General features: G+C 40.4%; 1 protein-coding gene across 2 annotated transcripts in view; it reads left to right on the top strand.

Moving 5' to 3' along the window:
- The window catches only part of ITPR2 (inositol 1,4,5-trisphosphate receptor type 2), a 998050-nt gene that overhangs the window by 10689 nt on the left and 967376 nt on the right, over window positions 1–19985 (top strand). The gene's annotated exons all lie outside the window — the stretch shown is intronic.

Here is a 19985-nt window from a genome sequence, read left to right as displayed (position 1 = left end):
AAAAATGTTGAAATGTATCAGTAAGCAAGTTCCATTTTTCCAGTCAAAAAATAGAAGTTTTAAGGCTAACTATAAATTAAAAGAAAAATACAAAATCCTTGATTTGAGGAAAAAAAATAAGCAAACTGTGCCAAGTGAGAAAGATTAACAGCCTGTTAGTAGCATTTACTTTGATATCTTGGACAATTTCTGACTTAGGTGATTGCCATTTGCCAATGTAGACTCAGTTTCAGACAAATGCACCGTACCCTCCTTGCCATCTGCCACTTGTGAGGATGCCAGTCTGTAGACTTTACTCCTGTTCTGAATTGGAAAAAATAGGGCCTGGTGATCATGACTCTTCACAGATTGCTGAAAAGTCAGGGTTAAGTGAAGAGTTTTGTGGAATTTCATTGTTATAGGATCATAGAATTGTTTGGGGTTGGAAGGGACCTTAAAGATCATCCAGTTCCAACCTCCCTGCCATGGACAGGGACAGCTCCCACTGGATCAGGTTGCTCAGAGCTTCATCCAGCCTGGCCTTGAACAACTCCACGACTTCTCTGGGCAACCTGCTCCAGTGCCTCATCACCCTCACAGTAAAAAATTTCTTCCTAATATCTAATCTAAATCTCCTCTTGTTCAGCTTATAGCTACTACCTCTCATCCCATCCCTGCACTCCCTGATAAACAGCCCCTCCCCAGTTTTCCTGTACTTTTCCCCCTTTAAGTACTGGAAGGCTGCTATAAGGTCTCCCCAAAGCTTTCTCCAGGGTAAGCAAGCCCAGCTCTCTCAGCCTGTCCTTGCATGGGAGGTGCTCCAGCTCTCTGATCATCTTCTGGCCCTCCCCTGGAGATGCTCTGACAGATCTGTGTTCTTCCTGTGCTGAGGACTCCAGAACTGAATATAGTACTCCAGGCGAGGTCTCAGAAGAACAGAATAGAGGGGAAGAATCCCCTTCCTTGACCTGCTGGTCATACTTCTTTTGATGCAGCCCAGGATATGGTTGGCGTTCTGGTCTATAAGCATACATTGCCGGCTTATCTTGAGCATCTCATCCATGCGCACCCATGTTGTTCTAAAATGAGATTTTACATCAAGTTTGCTGATGCCAAAATAAGGTACAGCATTGCCTGTAGTGCCCGTCAGTTTGAACTGAATACAGAACTTAGTAAGTCAAGCTTTAAATTGAACAGGTTTCACAAGTACGGAACTGATGTAATAAATATTTTGGATTTTGGTATTGCTTTACAGAATCACAGAATCACAGAATGACTGACTAGGTTGGAAAAGACCCACTGGATCATCGAGTCCAACCATTCCCATCAATCACTAAACTATGCCCCTCAGCACCTCATTCACCCATCTTTTAAACACCTCCAGGGAAGGTGACTCAACCACCTCCCTGGGCAGCCTGTTCCAGTGCCCAATGACCCAATGACCCTTTCTGTGAAATATTTTTTCCTAATATCCAGTTTAAGAACAGTAAATACTTCAGTGAGTACCAGAAGTTCAAATTTTGAATAAAATTTTGAAGTATCTTGGTAGATATCTTTTCATATCATTGATGTCATTGTATCACATTATTTACAAACAGGATTAAAGTGTATTAGAATACAGAAAAAATATCCTTGCCTTTAAATTATAAAAGTACAAATTAACTTATAGGCTATTTAGTGGATTTTGTGGAGTTTTTTTTGTTGGTGAGGAGGTAATAATTTTTTTGTGTCAGGCTGTAGGTGAGTTTGTTACATAGTGTATATTCTTTTATTCAGAAAAAGTAAATGATAATATAGCAAGAAAGATTCGTGATGTTATTTCCTGCGTAGATTCTCTGAGATGTAGGTCCTGCACCTGCAAATTTATAGGCTTACCAACTGCAGATGTCAGGAAGCAATTTAAAAAAACAACTGTTGTAGAGCATTCAAGTTCAGATTTCTTCTTCCCTGTCTAGACCTTCAGGAGTACTAATAGATTAGGATTTGATCATGAAACTGTTCAGACACAGGCATCTGGCTTGTCAGTGAAGTCACCAATTTGGACCCTGGGCAGCTGCAGGATTTGGGTTAGAGGTGCACTGTTTGTGTTAGCAAGGGCTTCTCTTACAAAACCAAAACAAAGTCAGGACCTGGCAAACAATTAATGTATTAACTTTAGTAGTTGAACAGGTTTTTCTGCCACTGAGTGTAAGGAACAATTTCTGTATTTTTTTACCCTGTGTAAAATCTACGATATAGTAAACCCATTAATTACAAAGTTCTGTTATAACACCTCATTTGAAGCAGTACTATGCTTTAGGCTGGTGGACACAAATTCCTGGTCCACAGGATTATTTCACCTGGTCCATTTCCTTTCAATGGCAGATTAAACTGTCTACTGTGATTAGGCTGCTCTTAATAGCATAATTTTACTTGAGTAGAGTTGGAAGTGGGACAGTGCTGGTTTGAGTTTTCAACCATGGATCTAAAGTATGTTTAAAGGCAATTAATGTAATAAGGAACAGAACACAGTGACTTGCATGAGGTTGTTAATGAATTGTGGAATATAACCAAAGCCTCCAAGATCTGACTCTCTGCTCTTTTTATAAATGTTGATCTACTAAGATGTTCAGTGCTAAGTTGCATAAATTGTTATATATTGGCTTATTTCATGGTAAGTCTTGGGAGTAAGCCAGCTGTGACAAACCTGGTTAGTTTGTTAAAGTGTCCATGTGTCAAATGTTTTTTAAGTGTATATTTAAAGGTGCAGAATGAGTTTTATCGTTGTAGGAAAGGGAGCACGTGATGAATAGACTTTTACGTTTTCTGGCATTACTGTCATGCTCATACATTGAGTGGAACCTCATTGACAGTGCTGTTCTTATGGAGATACAAGATAAAATCTTTCCTCCTTTCTGCAACCAGACAGCTGAAGCACCACCCCAAGCTCATATACTTGGTAAAGCTTGAGAAAAGTTGAGCTGTGTTAAACAAGAAGCTTCTTAGAAAGAAACTCAGCATTGACAGAGCAAGCTCTACAAGCCTAAGTGAGCAGAAGTTCAGAGAATGTAGCACAAAACCTCATAAGGAAAGAAAACCTGCTGCATTGACCCAAGGAAAATAAAAATAAGCATGAGCATTGTTCTCTCTGAAAACTGTAATCAAAGAAACTCTGCTGTTTGATTTCTCTTGTGTCCAGGTAAGCAGGAATTTATAAATTCTTTCTGAATAAATGATCAAGAAAATACCTGACACTATCTCAAATTTTTCTTCATAGTGGAAACAATCCTTAGGTCTCCAGAACTGACATCATTGCTTGTGACTGATGATAGTCTGGTATCATGAGATGGATCCAGCTACCGAAATGGAAATTTGTGACTGGTGTTTTTGTCTCAAAAGAGACCAGAGAGAATTGATAATGATTTCTAATACAAGAACTGGAAGCCTTGCAGATAGAATTAAAGCAATAATATAAATGCCACCTGAAAAAAAAAAAGAAGCAGCTGCACCAGAAGGAATCAAAGCAAAGAGATTTCATATGGAACACTGATGGTTTGCAGGTGAAAGTGAAACCTGTTATTTGCAACAATTAAACTATCTGGACAAGTTTGGAAAATGAACGGGCAATAAACCCACACTCAAACAGCAAAGTGGCTCAATGGGATGGTCAAAAATATATCAGCTGTGGTTCTGATCTATTTTTACACAAAATAGAGATGAGGAAATCTTTGGATAGCTTTTAATTAGAGCCTCAGCACTTTAGAAGTGATCTTGTAGATCAATTCTTATTAATGTAATAACCAGATATCAAAGTATGGGAACCTGGGTAAGCGAAGACAAAGAGGAGTTTAGGAGGTGACAAGTATGATAAAATTTTTGAACTATCTGGGAGGAAATGTTGATGCTTAAAATTTCAGACATTTTCATCATAATTTATCTAAAAAAGAAGTACGTGGTCAGTACAGACTGTGCTGAGGTATCTTGAGGATAGCTTGCCATGTGGTTGTAGGAATTAATAGGACTGTGCTTTCACAGGCATTCACAGATCTGGAAGCAGCAGGGTGATCTTGATGCCTCACTTGGATGAACTCTCTTGAGGCCAGTTGCGGATATTGCCTTGGGCAGAAGATCAAAGGATTTTTTTCAAGGAATTGACTCTGCTGAAAAAGAGATCAGTTTTTGTTTCCTTCCTATAACTTGCAAAATCTCCTGAATAAGGTGCAAACCTTCCTGAATCATCAATTTGGAGGATGTACTGTTCCTGGAATGGACTTCAGAGCCAAAGCTTTCCCGGGAGAGCATCTGGGGGGAGATAATTGGCTCCTGCAATTATCTTAAAGTGTAGCATCCCCTGAGAGTGGCAAGATCGAGGTTTTCTGGTCTCATCAGGCAAGGTTGGAGTTTAGAAATGACACAGTACGTAGGAGGTTATATTTGTTCAGAATGTATTGTGGCTTTGAAACTGCTGAAATTTGGGGGGCTGCAAGAGTCAGCTGATTGAAAAAAAGTATGATTTGGTGAAGTGTAAGCAGGATGTGGAAAATGGTGCAGGAAATGTGATGTTTGTATGACAGATAAGATACAGAGTGCCTGGTGCAACAGTATCTTGTTGGGGCATCAATGGAGTGTGTTGCTGGAGAGCTTTGGTGTTTTTTTCTGCCAGGGAATTGATAGTTATGACTGTCCATTGACATAGTCATGATATTTCACAAAATTGCCTGACGCTTATGAAATCAGGTACCAAAAGGTAGTGGAAATAGAAGAAATTTTGCTGAATTATTCTTGTAGATTTAGAGTCAAGTGCAAGCCTTCAATGGATCAAAGGAAAATTTAAAACTCAAAGTATTTCGCTAAGTCTTTGAGACTGTAGGCTCTCATAAAAGATGCACTATCTCCATGTGCCCACAGTCTGATGGGTATAGTAGAAAGGATTGTTACGGACTCATAACTTCAAGTGCCCTGTTTTATAGACTCAAGGAAATCAGGGTACTGTATGCCATTGCCTTCGAGTGACTTAAAATAGGAGTGGATGTGAATATGAATAATAATCCAGAAATTATTTTGTTTCAATATAAAGCAAATCTTTTTGTTATAAAGAAATTTTGGGGTGGTGTGGACTATGTAGAAGATCAAACAGGAGACTGGAAAAACTCGTTCAAGCCTGTTTGGTAACATGAACATCTCTTGGACTCATTTTTACAGAAAAGCATATGGAGTCCAAGGACTGACTGGATGTGAGTGAGACATAATGAATCAAGGAGAATGCAGTCTTAATTGCACATTGTGCCTCCTTTTTTAATGTAGTTTGAGATACATGTGTTATAAAAGTTAAGCTTGTAGTGGCAAGTGCATGGACTAAAGAGAACAAGTTCATGTTGAGATTAAAGAATGAAGATTTCCAGCAAGCTGGAGTGAAATCAAGCTTTTATTTCAGTAGCTGTTTTTCATCTAGTATCTTGGTTTAACAAAGGTCATACAAGAAGTAGAGGCATTTTATCCCTTTAGCCTGAAAGAACCGAAAATACCTTGTCAGCTCTTCTTTCCAATCAATTCAGTCCTTTGAGTATACTGAAGATATTGTACTCTCAGCCTTGTCTGAGTGATGTGATGTCTTCAGGTGTCTTCAAATACTGCCAGAATAGTCTCTGTGTCTTGGCTGTGGGTATATAGGTTGGTGGATGATGTTACCTGTTGAAGGAGTTTTGGAATTTCTGTGTTGTTTTTTTGTTCAAGGGCAGGATGTTTTATATGATGGTAGTTTGATGGATCAGATCTGAGTTCTTGTTTCTAAGGATTGATGAATACATACATTATTTCTACTAAAAAAACAGGTACAATTTTTTCTCCCTGACCTTTGCAGACAGAAGGAGAATCAATCTGTAAGCTGGACTTGAAATATCTTCCATGAGTTCTTGGTCCTTCTCCTTATGAAATGGGACTGAATTCTTCCAAGTGAAATGAGGTAGGTTATTTAGTCTTGTGGAAGAGGAGAAGTAGCATAATCGTTTTCCTATGCCTTCAGTGAAGTATGTTGGTAGCTCACTCTGTGTGTTGTTTGGTCCTGATCTCTGGGCTATTCACCCTGAACTGGTTCACGGTATTTCCCCACTTCCAGCATTTAATCTGCTGGGTCAGTTGTGGAGAAACAGGAGGCTCATTTTCTCCCTATTACTGAGCTACAGTGTCCTGAAAGAACAGTTTGTGCTGGCAGTGGCAAGCTTTAGGGTATATTTTGCACCACTGACAGTGCTTTTGCCAAGGCGCTTGCAGTTTTTCTGGTTGGTGGGAGGATGTTGAAGGGGAGATTTGAGCTGTAAAGAGTTCACACAACGCAAACAGTAGATAACAAGTGATTATTTGTTATCACTAAAAACTCAACCTAATTGTGCAAAGTTCTTGCTTGTAGGGTAGTTTGAAAAATTAAGAGTCTGAGTCTCAGAGTGCCAAGGAGTTTTAATTTCCTGTTAGTTTGCAGAAAGGAGGAGATACTCTGGTCTTTGTCCAAATTAGGGATTTATCTTAGGTGGCTGGTGACTCCTTCAGTATCCAGACCGGAGATTGAAGCTACGATCTTTCAGGATAGGCAGTGCGTGTGAAGAGACTGAGGATTGCCTGGAAGACACTGACAGGTTCTTTATAATGGTATAGAGGTAAATGACATCCTTACTGTAAACGCTGAACTCTCCAAGTAGGAGCAATGGACAAGACTTCAACATCGCCCCAGTGGCTCTTTGTCTCGTGGAGGTGATGGATTTTCTTTTTGGAGGCTGGAATTCCCAAATTAAACTGGCACCTGAGGAGCCAGATGAATTTCTGTGTGCCTGGATTTCTGATCTACATTAGCCTGAATGCAGTAGCAACGGCTTTCAAATGGGTCTTGGCCCGAGGAGATTGCTAGGGAGCACTAGGAAGTATTCTTTTATGTGTTGAGAGGAGTGGAAGTGGGATATTTGTGCCGTCCCTTGCAGGTGGTGAATTGAGCACTTGCCTGTCTTTTCTGGGCACTGTGTGGCCAGAGTAAGTCAGCAGAGAAGCTGATCCAAGTGCCAGCTGAAAGTCGACTCCATAGCTATGACAAGATTTGTACAAAGTTAGTCTGTAGGAACTTAAGCACAACTTTGATGAGTTTAAGAGCTGTGATACTTTTTTCTAATTTCAGGACGACAAGTTAGATACACACTTGTCTTTTGTATAAACACAGAGCTTTATGTACAAACAAATAGCTATTTTCAGTGCCCATTTCCTAGGAAAAAAATTAAACTTGAAAGATAAAAATAAACAAAAGTATGTTTTAAAGCCTCTTTAGATTTAGGATTAGAAAAAAGAAACAACAAAGGCTGAAGCTGACCTCCAACTCACGTAGTTGCTAACACAAAGGTGCAGACCAGCCAGATGAACTGCATATTATGAGGTGCAGGAACAATTTGTACTCCTTTTAAGTTTCCAGAGTAGCAAGCATTGACATACATGCAGTGGAATAAATCCTTGTTTCTGCTTTCCATTTGTCAAAGAAAGATAATCCATTTAGGTTTAACCAATATCTGGTTATATCTTAATAGATCACAGGAGAGCTGTTAGCTTCTGGTGTCTTATTTAGGCCGTTATAATGAGGGAAGAATTTATACATGAGTAAACTCTGACACCAGAGATTATCACGCCTTTTGCCTTGGTGAATAGTTTTTCAAACCACTGAGGCTGTGGAAATACATTTATACTGCACCGCATGTTTTAATCAGTGGCTGCACATCACTGTTCACTATCGAAGCAGTTTATGTGAGTGCTTCTTAGCTCTCTTTAAGTGATATGAGTTCATATACTTAAACAATTTAGTAGATGATTTGTACTAATGGAGTTGACTGTTGCTTAGAGACAGTCAGACTCTGAAAGGCTGTAATGTGAAATGAATGAACTACCCCAGTGTTTACTTTTTCCCTTTCAGGTCAGCTCAGTCCTTTTATTGAATGTTGTGATCTGTGAGTCTTGTAACTCAAAAAAGTGTCAGGCGTCACCTCAACCTATGCTGTTTTATTTCCATGTGCCAAGTAATAGAAATTTTGGCTTCAGAAAGGTACTCGGGGCAAGGCTGGCAGCTATGATTTCCAGTTAAAGAAAAAGCTTGACAAGAGCATGTCTGTTTTAGCTGGAGGCCAAACCTTCTGCCACTTGGGCTGAACATCTCAGTGTCCTCTTAAACGGAAGTGTTAATCAAAATATAGCAGAGTAGTTGTTTATATGAGTGGATGAGATTATCCCAGACAATGTGGTGCTGTTTGACTTGGAGAAAGAACTGTGTAACCATACACAAAGCTGTGCCACAGAGATAGTTGATTTGTTCTCTAATTATGTCATAAATTCTGGAAAGGTGATAAAAATGGAGCTGATTTTTGGGTGGGCTGCTGTACTATCTTTTCAGATCAGCTTCTAGCTGAGTTCTATTATTTACTGTACACAAATGAATAGGGAATCATAGCTAAGAGACCAAGCAGGTTTTCAATCCTAATGTGCCAGACAGTGGATAAACTTCTTGTGATAATGGAGAGCAGTCCAAGAGGGCTGTGGAGTGATAATAAAAAAGTTAGAATAGCTTTACACTGCTGCGTATCATTGCACAATATTCCATTGACTTTAGCAGGACTTTTAAAATGGTGGATGCGTACACCGATTAGTTTGTTTAACTTGAAATTAGATGTTAACTTTGGTATGCTTGTTTTTGTGTCGAGGTTTCCTTTGCAGGGAAACTGTCCAGTGACAGGGCAGACTTGCTGATACAGACAAAGTCACTATTGGAACCAGGGTGGCATGGATATAAGCCTAAGGATCTCAGACTTGTCTGTACTTGCTTTTAAGACTGTACACTGACACAAAGAGATAGGATACAACAAGTACCCTGAAAGGTGGAACATGTTCTTCCTGGGAAGGGCTGCTACAACATATCTCACTTCTTTTTTTTTTTTTTTTTTCCATTACCAAAATAAAAAAGAGTAACCTGAGAGGGCTGACAACTCCTGAAAAGGGGAAAAAAGGGTAGCTGTCTATTGCACACCTCAATGGTCCCCACTGCACAGGTCAAGAGTTGGTCATACAGGAGAAAGTAATGATGGACTATTTTACTCCATCACCCACCACGTTCTCACCTTGCTCCAGTTCCTTGTGATAGCTACATGGTCTTCTTTAAACCAGGTCCTTTCTTTTCTCTTTTAACTGCTTATGGTGTCCTGGTCCTGCACTCCAGCAGATGTGGGACTTTGGCTCCCTTGTGCTTCTTTTCCTGTGGCCTTGGAGCTCTTGTCAGCATGCTGTCTCACTGACTTTCTCACATGTTGGATTTTGCCCCTTCCCCACTCACCTGTTGTTTCAGAGCATGTGTTGGGCACCCATGGTCATCGAAAACTGCTTGCTGTAGCAGGGCAAGCTAAAAAACACGCCAGTGGTTCCTTGCAAGTTGCAGTCAGGACTCTTCTCTGGATACTGAGGAGCTCTGGGACCCCGAGGTCCTCCCTCTACAATGTCTTCTGCCAGCTGGCGCTAAGCAGCTGCTTGCCTAGTGTTGTGACGGGTCCTGGTGGTGAATGGAGAAGAGGAAATGATATTTTTTCCCATGTATACAATGAAAGGAAGCACTGTAATAAACCAAGTGAGGTAAAAAAGCTTTCCCGGCACATTACCTTGTCACACTTCTTCATCCTGTTTCTCTGCTTCAAGTCCTGCTCGGGCTGCCTATTGGGAGGTGCTGGGGAGAGTCTTGTCCAGCACCTGGCCGCCTGACAACCAGCTTCTGCCCCTGCCAGCCCCTGGGGCCTGGGCTTCCTTGGGCAGAGGGGCCAGGTACCCTTGCTCGTTGCTGGGAAGGGCCTGCTGGCATCATGCTGCAGGCTGCCGTGGCTGCAGTTGGGGTGAAGCACGGTGGAGGGGCTTCGCTTTCTCAGCTGGCATTGAGGGGGGCTGTGTGGAAGCCTTGCTTTGACCTGTTGAGGGGAGGAAGGGCACTTTTCCCTTTGATTTGGGCAAAAAAAAGGAAGGTCTTGCGTACCTTAGCACACTGGAACCAGCATAGAACAGTGCCATTTCATTGCTGACATAGCAAAAGCAATAATAAAGTGTCCTGGAGTTAAATAGAAGGCAAGGGGGCTGGGAGGGTGCAGAGAGGAAATACTTGGAGATGTCTGCAGTGCTTCCTGTTTGCTTCTGAAAATTATGAGTCAGATCCCCCACCAACAGGAGGGAGGTGTTTGAAAAATCGTAAGATTTCAAAAAGTGATCATGCATGGATTTGTTCTCTTGGTCTTCTGGTTTTTGAGCTTTCAGAGCTGGAGGCCATTTTTCACATTTCTCTGGACAGTGGTGACAGCAAGGGACACATGCTTTTTTCCTCTTAAATGAAAGTAGAGTTGTTTTTTTTAATATACATTCATAAAGCATTAGGAAGTAGACCAAAAGAAAAGATAAATATTGCAAGATTTGGAATAAAATGTGTGATACCATGGCAGTTTTTCTAGATTTGATTGCTTAGAGTTGAAAAACTTGAGTTAGTTGTAACCTTCAAGCTGATTTGACTTTTCTCTAAGAGATGTATACTTTGGCACAGGAGGGAGAAGGTGCATGGTGTGTGCCTGGATCATGTTTGAGAATAAAAGTACTTCTTACTCACTGATACAGAAGGAGCCATGCTCTTTTTTCCCAGGTAAAGTGTAGTTTCCATCTTTAAAACCTGCGGATTTTATGGGTTTGTAACATGAGTATTAGTAAGTGTGGATATACAGCAGTAATGCACTTAAAAGGAAAAAAGAAGTGGATGCCATTCTTCCACTTAATGTGTCACTGAAATGCAGGTTTTTCTAAAAGATGCAATTTCTTTGTTTCTCAGCCAGTTAATTCCCAGTAAGTGTATGCAAGTGATAAAGGACTCTGGCTCTTGAAGTAGAAAACAGTTATTTGCAGGCATTTTTCCTCTGTTATGGTGTCAGGATAAACTGTATGAGCAGACCTGGAAAGCATTTCCTTTAGCTTAAAAGAATGCTGCAGAACTGGAGGGCCCTAACGTAAAAGGCCAAACTCATTTCTTTGTAACAGAGCTTGTTGTTAAGACACGCCTTAGTAGGTGATATAACATTTGGACAACTGACAGCACAGCACAAGAGTCACTGCTCTTTGGTGTTCAGGAGAGCTGTTGCTGTGGTATTTGTCATGATTAAAAAGACCCTCATCCCAGTTCAACATAAAGTTGTCCATTCTGAGAATGCAAGTGGAAGTACTAGGTCAAGGATGAGACCATTTGCAAAGAATGTTCTGCTATGTCCGTATTAGTAAATAAACGCATGCTCCAATGTGCTCTGGGGTGCTGGGAGATAATGGTCTGTACCAGCAGACTGCCAAGAGTGTTTCTTGGTGTGCCTTTGGCAATAAGACTGTCCCCAGGCCCTGTACAGGGATGGGGCTGGAGGGCTCGTGGAAGCTTCTCTTGGAGCACGCAGCCACCTTGGCTTGAACACTGAAGCCTGCTGAGGCAGATGTGGGGTTTTCTGTGGCCTCAGACCCTGGGGGTGTTCTTGGACATGTTATATTTGTTGTTATGAGTATAGTCTTGCTGCAGTAAAACCAGAGGGGACACTAACCTGCATTGTAGTCAATTTGAGAAAGGTCTCAGGCAGTTCTGAGGTTTGAACCTGCTTATTATGGCAGGCTCTTTTTCCACCTTTACCTTCATGCTGATATAGCTGCACAAATGCAACTATTTTGCCATCTTGCTTATGACTGCTGTTTCTTGGCTCTCCTGCTTCCTGATACTGTACCTCATGTACGGAGTGTTCCCAAGCATTTCCTCTTCAGGTTGCTTCTTGGTGCTGGTACATGTAACTCTCCTAAGCGAGCGTGTACAGGTTGGGTGTAGGTGTGGCAAAAGGCTCTTGAGAGCTGCTCCCATCTACTGGGAAAGCAGCTCCAAGAGAATCTGAAACAGCGCCCAAAGTGATCTGTCCCAGTAGGAAATTGTCTCTGCTTAATTTAAAAACAAGTGAGTAGCATCACTGTAATTTTTCAGCTGGTTTTTGTCTGGAAGGTGTTTTTTAACTTGCTGTGCAAGTAACAGAAAAGCAAAGAGAATACGCAAAAATACCTGGCCCGGCTGCAAAAGTTTGTAAACACTTATCATTGTAAAATAAAAAGAAATGAAATCTTTTGTTGAGAGAATTGGAACATGTGCTGATGTAAAAGTGCTCTCTTATCCTTTAATAACTGTACATAATTCTCATTACCATCAGTGAGAGCTGGACACATATCAAAGGTGAGCAGACCTCATTCAGTGCATTCCTACAAAGCAAGTCATTAACCCTGAAGGCAGAAGTAAAAGCTGAAACAAGCAGTACGATTTTGGGAATTGAGTTACATGTTGGGTACAAGCTTGATGGTGGTTCTACTGTTAAACTGAGAACTGCCTCCTTTTATCTGAAAGCAAAACCAGGCAGTGCCTGTTTCCAGAGTGCTGCCTTGGAAAGCAGGTGCTTGGGGAAGATCCATGTTCCTGGTATAAAGCACGGTTTGTCCCTGGTGCGAGGATATAGCATGCTATGTGGAAGGGACCTAGGTTCTGCCATGTGGTCGTGGTGGCACAACCGTGCTGATTGGCATTGAATACGGCCGCTGGGGCAGTTAAAGGAAGGTACTCTAAAGAAAGAATATAAAAACCACTGGGTGAGATGCATATCTGCTGTTGCAAAGTGCTATTTGACTAACTTCAGTGTAATTACACATGTTCACGCTAGCTCAGGACTTGTCACCTTTGAAGGCCTCTGAAATGAGGTGGGTGCTTTCTTCATTTGGTGTCCTGACATATAGCATGTAATATAGAGTATTTTGGTATCTATAATATCTAAAGAAGGGGATTTTTTTTTTAAGTTCAGTGAAAAGTTGGCCTCAAAAGATTTGCTGTGTGAAATAAACACTGCAAAATATGTAAAAGGTCATAATTTTGATTAAGAAATGTTTGCCACACACATTTTTACATAATTTGACATAAATTGGTCTGCCAGATTATTACTGTTCGTGTTACAAAATGGAGGAAGAACTTGATTTGATTACTGGGACCTAGATTCCAAGTTGTGATTGCAGGATTGTTAATTTGTGTGTATGTATTTGTGTAGATGTGGATACCCTTGTTACCATTTTCAGTGATGGAGTCACTTTTTTGATCACTGGACAGATACTAAACGGCATTTTTCCTGGGTAAACCTTTCTCTGTCTTTTCATTAAGTGATGTTAACAGTGGCAAATTTAGCCTTTCTGATTCCTTTCATTATCCCACATTTCTTCAAAGCTATAGGCAAAGCTGAGCAAAAAGCACAAATTCTTCTGATGCCGAGTGTAGAATTTCTTTTGATTGTGGTTATCCTCTCTCTACTGCTGGCTTTGCTTTGCTGTCTCTGGATGAATGGGTAATGCTGCAAGGAGTTCTGCCTATCTACTTGATTTTGAGACCAGTGATTATATCAATAAGACTTGTTTTCTGAAGTCACTGTGTACCAGCCTGATAGGGGATTGATCAGTGAACTATATGCCTAAAATTTACTTAACAATGCAGGCTTGCATAATCCTGAAAATTTGAATTTTAGTTACCAGTGGTCACAGTGTTGGTATTTCTACTATATGTTGTGTCAATATACTAGTAATACAATTTTTTTTCAATTGCTTTTTTACATTGGGCGAGCTGAGTGTCAGACCTGTTATGGATAGTTGTATGACATAAGCAAGCAGAGTTAAAATTACATGTTTAATCTTCATGTTCTGATTTACTTCATGTAAAGTCAGCATCATGTTTGTGTTGCGCCAAACTTGTTACAACATTTGCATTCAATATGTAGCTAGCTGGAGTAAGGATTAAGTAGAAGAGCTGCAGAAATAAGATTGTGCTTAACAACTTTGAAGGATGCCTCAGATGCTTCTAACATAAAGAAAATATTTGCAGATTATCATAGATGATTGTGGCATGTGACCTTGGCCCTAAAGAGTATCAATATAAAGCCTCAGTTGAATAATTTATGTGGGATAATACTTCAAATTGACTGTAGAATAGCTGATGACATTTTTGGGTTTTCATGTATGATAATATGTTCCAAGAACTACAAAATTTTAATACACATGTTCACTTCTACAGCATCTCACTTATTGAAGTCTTGTGTTGAAATGATAAAATTTCCAGTTTTAACAAAGCTGTAATAATTAATACAGCTTTCTTTAACCTCTTCATTTTGTGTACAATTACTAAAATGGTCCTTCACAACTACCATCATGAGTAGTAGTCGAACAAGCTTAATTGAAACCGAAGGACAGTATTTTTCTTTGGTTCCACCACACCTCAGTAGCTGGAATCTTTTGAGACAAATAAATTGCATCAGCATAAAAATCCTCACCCTGTTATGTATATTGAGGGTCATGCTCACTATCTTTTTAAAAAAAGAAGATTTTGCAGACTTTAGGAGATGCGTATGCTTTGTACCATGAGTGTAGGCATATTAACATAACAGCTTTCTCTGGTGGTTGGAAACGTAACAGCAAATGTCCACCTCCAAGAGTGTAGTGTAATCAGTCTTGTTTTGCTGAGGGGTCACAGAAGGAAGGTGGATGGGGTCAGGAGGAATATCTCAACTAGGTCTACCTGTGTTTCTCATCTGTGTCTCAGACCTGCAGAATTAAAATTGCTGTGCTTCCAGGTGGAACTAGGAGGAAAGCCTTGCAGAATGCTAGTACCTCCATCCCGAGATAGCTGGGGGTCTCGCTTAACATGTTTTTTCCAAAGTGTAGTCATCTCAAAGCTGCACAAGTAGCAAGTAGACAAGGGAGAGAGGAAGGCCATGTCCAGGAGATGTTTAATCCTCCTATTTTACATATCTGCCTTAGAGTAGTTTGTTATTGCTGTCTGGAGGTGCTTGTCTGTCACCCTTTTACTGAAAAAGGATGTTGGATGCTGGATTTGAACTAGACACCTTACACTTACTTGGCTGAACTGCAGCCAGCAGAATCCAGGTTCCATGCCATCTACAGGTGAGGTTGTTTTGCCAGTGGTGAAAGGCTCCTTCTATTTGAAGAGTTTCCCAGCACTCAGTGCTGATGCTGCCTCTTATTTTGACAGCAATCCCCCCAGTATACTTCTGGGAAGGTAGGGTCACTGGAATGAAATCTTGGCCTCAGAGACATCAGTGGAAATTCTGCCAATAAGTTCAAAGAGAACCAGAATTTCACCCAAAGAAGAAAATGCTGGTAATGGAAAAATTGTTCCAGCTCCCAGGTGATGCATGTTCTTAGGGAGTCTGTATTCTGCAGGCCTCTGCTGCTTTCCTAATACTCATTTTATTCTTTCCATTTCTTAGCTTTAGAAGAATGTCTTGATACAAATTTCATCCAAAAGATGAAAGTTGCTGTGCTGTTGCTGTGCAAGTTTTTCTTCTATTGAATGCCTTTAGCCTATCATAACATCCTTTTATGACAGTTTTATTTTTCATATTAAAAAAAAAAAAAAGGAAACAAAGGAAGAAATCAGACATTTGCTTGGTTTTATGGGAATGTAATTTGTTTTTCAAAGGCCCTGAGACAGACTGAAGCCAAAACAAGCCTGGGAGCCAGCATTTTGTAGAAGTGTAGCAGGAGCCTGTGTGACTGGGGAATGAGCTGGGTGGGGCGAGCTGGCACACCTCCTTCCATTGCCAGTTCCCAAGTCCGCTTTTGACAGCAGGATGTAGGTATGCTTGGCACCACTGAAAAGTGGCTTAATGTATGTTGTATTGACGTGAGGATCTTGAAATACTGTGTGAATGTTTATTTAGCTGGCAAAAATTAGTATGCCCAAGCTAAGCTCAGTACCATTTTCCCTGTGCATAAATTACTTGCCTATTATGCAGGCCAAGGAGATTGCAAACCAGAGAGAATCGTGTTTTATTATTGCAATCATTTATTTTAACTCTATTCTTGTAATTAATTTTAATTTACACAATGTTTAAAATGTAAATGTAACTATTAAAAAGGGATAAGTTCTACTGAATAGGTTTCTGAAACTTTTTCAAGCTAAAAGCATGATTGGATATAATACAATACAAAAGAATAACAAAATTACATACAGAATTTATAGCCTGATTTTTTAGCCTGACTTAATTAAGAGGCAAAACTTCTGCTTCCTCCCCTGCCTATACAAGCCTGCAGGTACAGTTGCAAGAATATATGAATACACTATCCGCTAAAGAAAAAAAACCTTTAGGGCTGATTATTAGTGCAATTGTTAGTGCAAATGTGAAGCTGCCTGCTTGCGTGCTATTGTTTTGTTTCCTCAGTGTATGCTCGATATCTTGCTTTCTGCCCTTCCATCTCCTTGGTATTTGATAGTTCCTACGCAAACATTTTTCAGCCATGGTGAGAATGACTGGGTGTTCCTGATGTGTGTCATTGAGGTAAAATGCACCCACAGTCTTGTTTTATGCTGAGGATGGTTTATGATATGATTTGTCTGCTGTTTAAGACATTTTGAGAAGTTTGATCTAGTTTAGATGCATAGAAGTTTGTTTTCCTAGAATAGGGGTATTAATTTAATAGCTTCTTTCAACCTGTGTTAAGCTTTTTGGTTGAAGCAATTAAAATTTATTCAGAAAGGAAAGGATAAAATTGCTCAAGTTTGAGGCAGACAGCAGTCAGACTTTCTAGTCTCCCTCTGTGCTGCTGCATCTCATTGATGTGTAGTGCAATTCTTGTTGAAAAGTTGTGTGCTGACATCCTCCCATTTATCAAAAGAGATTTTTATTGTGGAATCTTTCTAAAAAGGGTACAGAGGCTTAATAGCCCTACTACAAATGCAAGGAAGAGCCTTTTTATTGTCTATGCAAGCTGGGGTTGTTGTGGGGGCTGCTGTAGGAGACCCTGAAAGATGGCAGATGTGAAAAGATGATGATGAAAAATTAGGCTTTGGAAAGGAAGGAGCCAGGAAAAAAGAAAAAATTCATACAGTGGAGCTAAATCATAGAGCTGTAAATCATTTGAATCAGGACTGGTAGTCAAAACAGAGTGTGAATTCACAGTTTGGGAAGGGTGAGGTATGATAACTGTAGATTTTTGGCAGGAGACCACCTGAAGCAAGCAAGAAATGGGCTGACCTAGATGCCTGATAAAAGGCTCAATGAAATGAAAAGTGGGTGTACCTGGAGAAGAACTGGGTGGACCTGATTGTTTTGGCACTTAGGTATTTGATACTTGTTTTCCAGGGCAGCAAAAGTTTAATAACCTATTGTTCATTATTGGTTGGCTTCTTAGCGCTATGACTAGCACCTCTCTTTCCGAGCGATTACTGTGTGCTAGGATGTGTGGAACGTGAGAGAGGCTTTGTATGCCAGTTAGGAAGGGAAGAAGTATGTTGAGTGGCAGATGCTCTGAAAGGATATTCTTGATAAGGAGATTGTGCATGTGAAGGGACATCTGAGGAGCAAAGGAAGGGAAGCTTTGAGGGTTGGTATTTTGTTCATGAGGGGGTGTTGAAGTTATGTGTCTTTGGGATGAAACCTCAGCATGATTTGTGAACTGATGTTGTACAAAGATAATTACTTGGCTTCACTGGCAGTTAAAAGGTTCAGTTCCTCTTGCCAATGTCGCTCCCTGCCAGGCCTTATACTGCTCAGCAAATCAGTGAAATGATCATGCAATTAAAAGCTGAGCAACTGAGAGAGTGTCTTAGATTGAAGACGTTGCCTCTAGCTTAGTTTATTCAGCTTTTTGAGGAGTCAGATACTCTGCATGCATGTAAAGAGTATGAAGCTGAGTTCTGCTCATCCCTGTGTATTATCAAAGTTAGACATCAGTGGCTGGGTCTTGTGCTTTTTAATAAATTATGCACACACACATATGTGTAGTTTCACGCATAAGAGAATCTGTGTGCTTGTGTGTTTTGTCTTGTGTGTTTGTCTCAGTATTGCTTTGCTGAATAACAATGGCTGTGAAAAGTGGAAGTCTGTTGATAGGAAGAGACAAAATGCATTTCAGGATGATATTTTTTAAAACCAAAGGCACGAACCTAGAATACTTTTATAGCATGTGGCTGCTTTCTTGGAACAATCTAAAAAACATCTTATGTTATGAAAGACCCCTAGAATGAATGAAATCCCTCATGATTCTATTTCTGTTTTTTCTTACTTTGTTTTTTGTTCTTCTGGATTGCAACTGTATTGCAATAGTAAATGTACAATAACTCAGCATTGTGAACAGTTTTTCCACGATTATCACCACACAACTATTCCTTGACCCTTAAGCTACATCTGCAAGTTCCTCGAAACCTTTAATTTACTTACCTTTAGCCTGTATTAGGTAATCAGAGGAGCTTGTAGAACAGGAAGGCTCATTCATCGTAAATTATTCATAGCAGTAAACCCAGGTACCATTAGTATTTTCTGCTAATATACCTACCTTATGAATGATACTGCCGGTGCTTAGTCCTGCTTCTCCCATCCATGCATCCTGCCTTCTGTTTCCCTAAATGTACAGTGAGTCCTCAGTGGTTCTTCACACACTCATTTTCCTTCAGTGAAAAACCCCTACAAAGGCTACTACCCACTAGAAAGATTTAATGGGAATTACTGCAAGTGATTGTTTCTGTGCTCCTACCCAATGCCCAGTGAGCAGAGTGGTATTAGAAGCTGTATGAGGAGTTTGAAGTTTGTAGTAGGCAAGTTATGAGTACAAATGCTGAATAGTATTGGGAGAAGTTGATCTGGTCCTTTTGTTGCTGAAACAAAAATGAGAGGCACTATATTGGAAACTACTTGTAAATATGTTTACACAGGTTCCACTTTATATATGGAATTTATTTCTGCAAGATATTACTAAATTGAATGCCTCTACACATGTCTGGCTTTGCATGTGGTTAGGAGGAACAGACTTAATCCTACCAAATGGTGGGGAGAATGAAGGGAGAGGAAGAAAGGCGTAGGACTCTGTATGGGTTTGTGCTTTGACTACTTCATACAATATGGTGCTCTGTCCTGGCTAATGCTCACGGAGTTGAAAGCTGCCTTTACTTTTTTCCCCTGCATCTGCTGAGAAGTGCACCTTAACTCCTAGGCATTGCTTTAGATAGTTTCAGTTCTTGCTTAATGTGGCTTTGTACACTGCAGCGTGAGGTCTTAATGGCGTAAATACTTGCCAGGCTGTGAGATTGGCTGCATGCGGTTGCGTGGCAGAGGAACTGCCCTTGCTTCCCCTGCAGCACATGGAAAAACGTTCACTGGCTTCAGTGCGAGAATGGTTGAGCATCTAAGACAAGCAGTTCCATTAATGTTCTTACTCTCAGATTCTAATTCTGCAGTTACTGAAGACAAAGAAGTATGCGTTAACTCCAGGGCTGTAATTATTATTTTGACTTCTCTGGTGATTTATTTTGGGCACCAGTGAACTACTGAGCAGCATAATTACTACAATGGTGCCAGAATTACTTGGAGGTATGGTGCGTAAACCAGATATTTATTGTGTTCAGGGAAGAACTTGCACAAATAAAAATCATGTCATATGTGTGCGGGGAACTCCTTTGTTGTTTATAAGCTGCCAACATATGAAAAACTGAAATATGGTCATGTTGTATCTGCCAGGTACTGAATGACAACAGAGGACACAGCGGGTAAAGTCTGTTTGCAGTCTGGCTGAAGAATTAAACCCTTCAAGTTTGCCAGAGCTTCTTTGATGATACAGTGGCTAGAGTATTGGCATAATAATTTAAATCAGTATTTAAATAGCTAGCAAATTTGATGGTATAACACAGTAAATTCTGCCTCTATCAGAAAAGTCTTCCCTTCACTTTGGCCTCCTATGCAAACCAGCAAGCAAGTGATCTTAAAATATGCTATGCTGTGGTCTGATAGAAGCTGCAGGTGCTCAGGACCTTTTGTAGGCAAGCCTGTTGTTTGATTTCACACATCTCAAATGGATGGTTTCCAGGTTACAAAGGTCATGAATTACTGGTTGTTTAACAGCCACCAAGCCCGCTTCTGTAACAAACCGACAGCTGCGTTTTG

The sequence above is a fragment of the Phaenicophaeus curvirostris genome, chromosome 1, assembly GCF_032191515.1.
Source record: "Phaenicophaeus curvirostris isolate KB17595 chromosome 1, BPBGC_Pcur_1.0, whole genome shotgun sequence".
NCBI classification, from domain to species: Eukaryota; Metazoa; Chordata; class Aves; order Cuculiformes; family Cuculidae; genus Phaenicophaeus; species Phaenicophaeus curvirostris.
The sequence above is the reverse complement of the archived record's forward strand: the minus strand, read 5'-3'. Positions and strand labels throughout refer to the sequence as shown.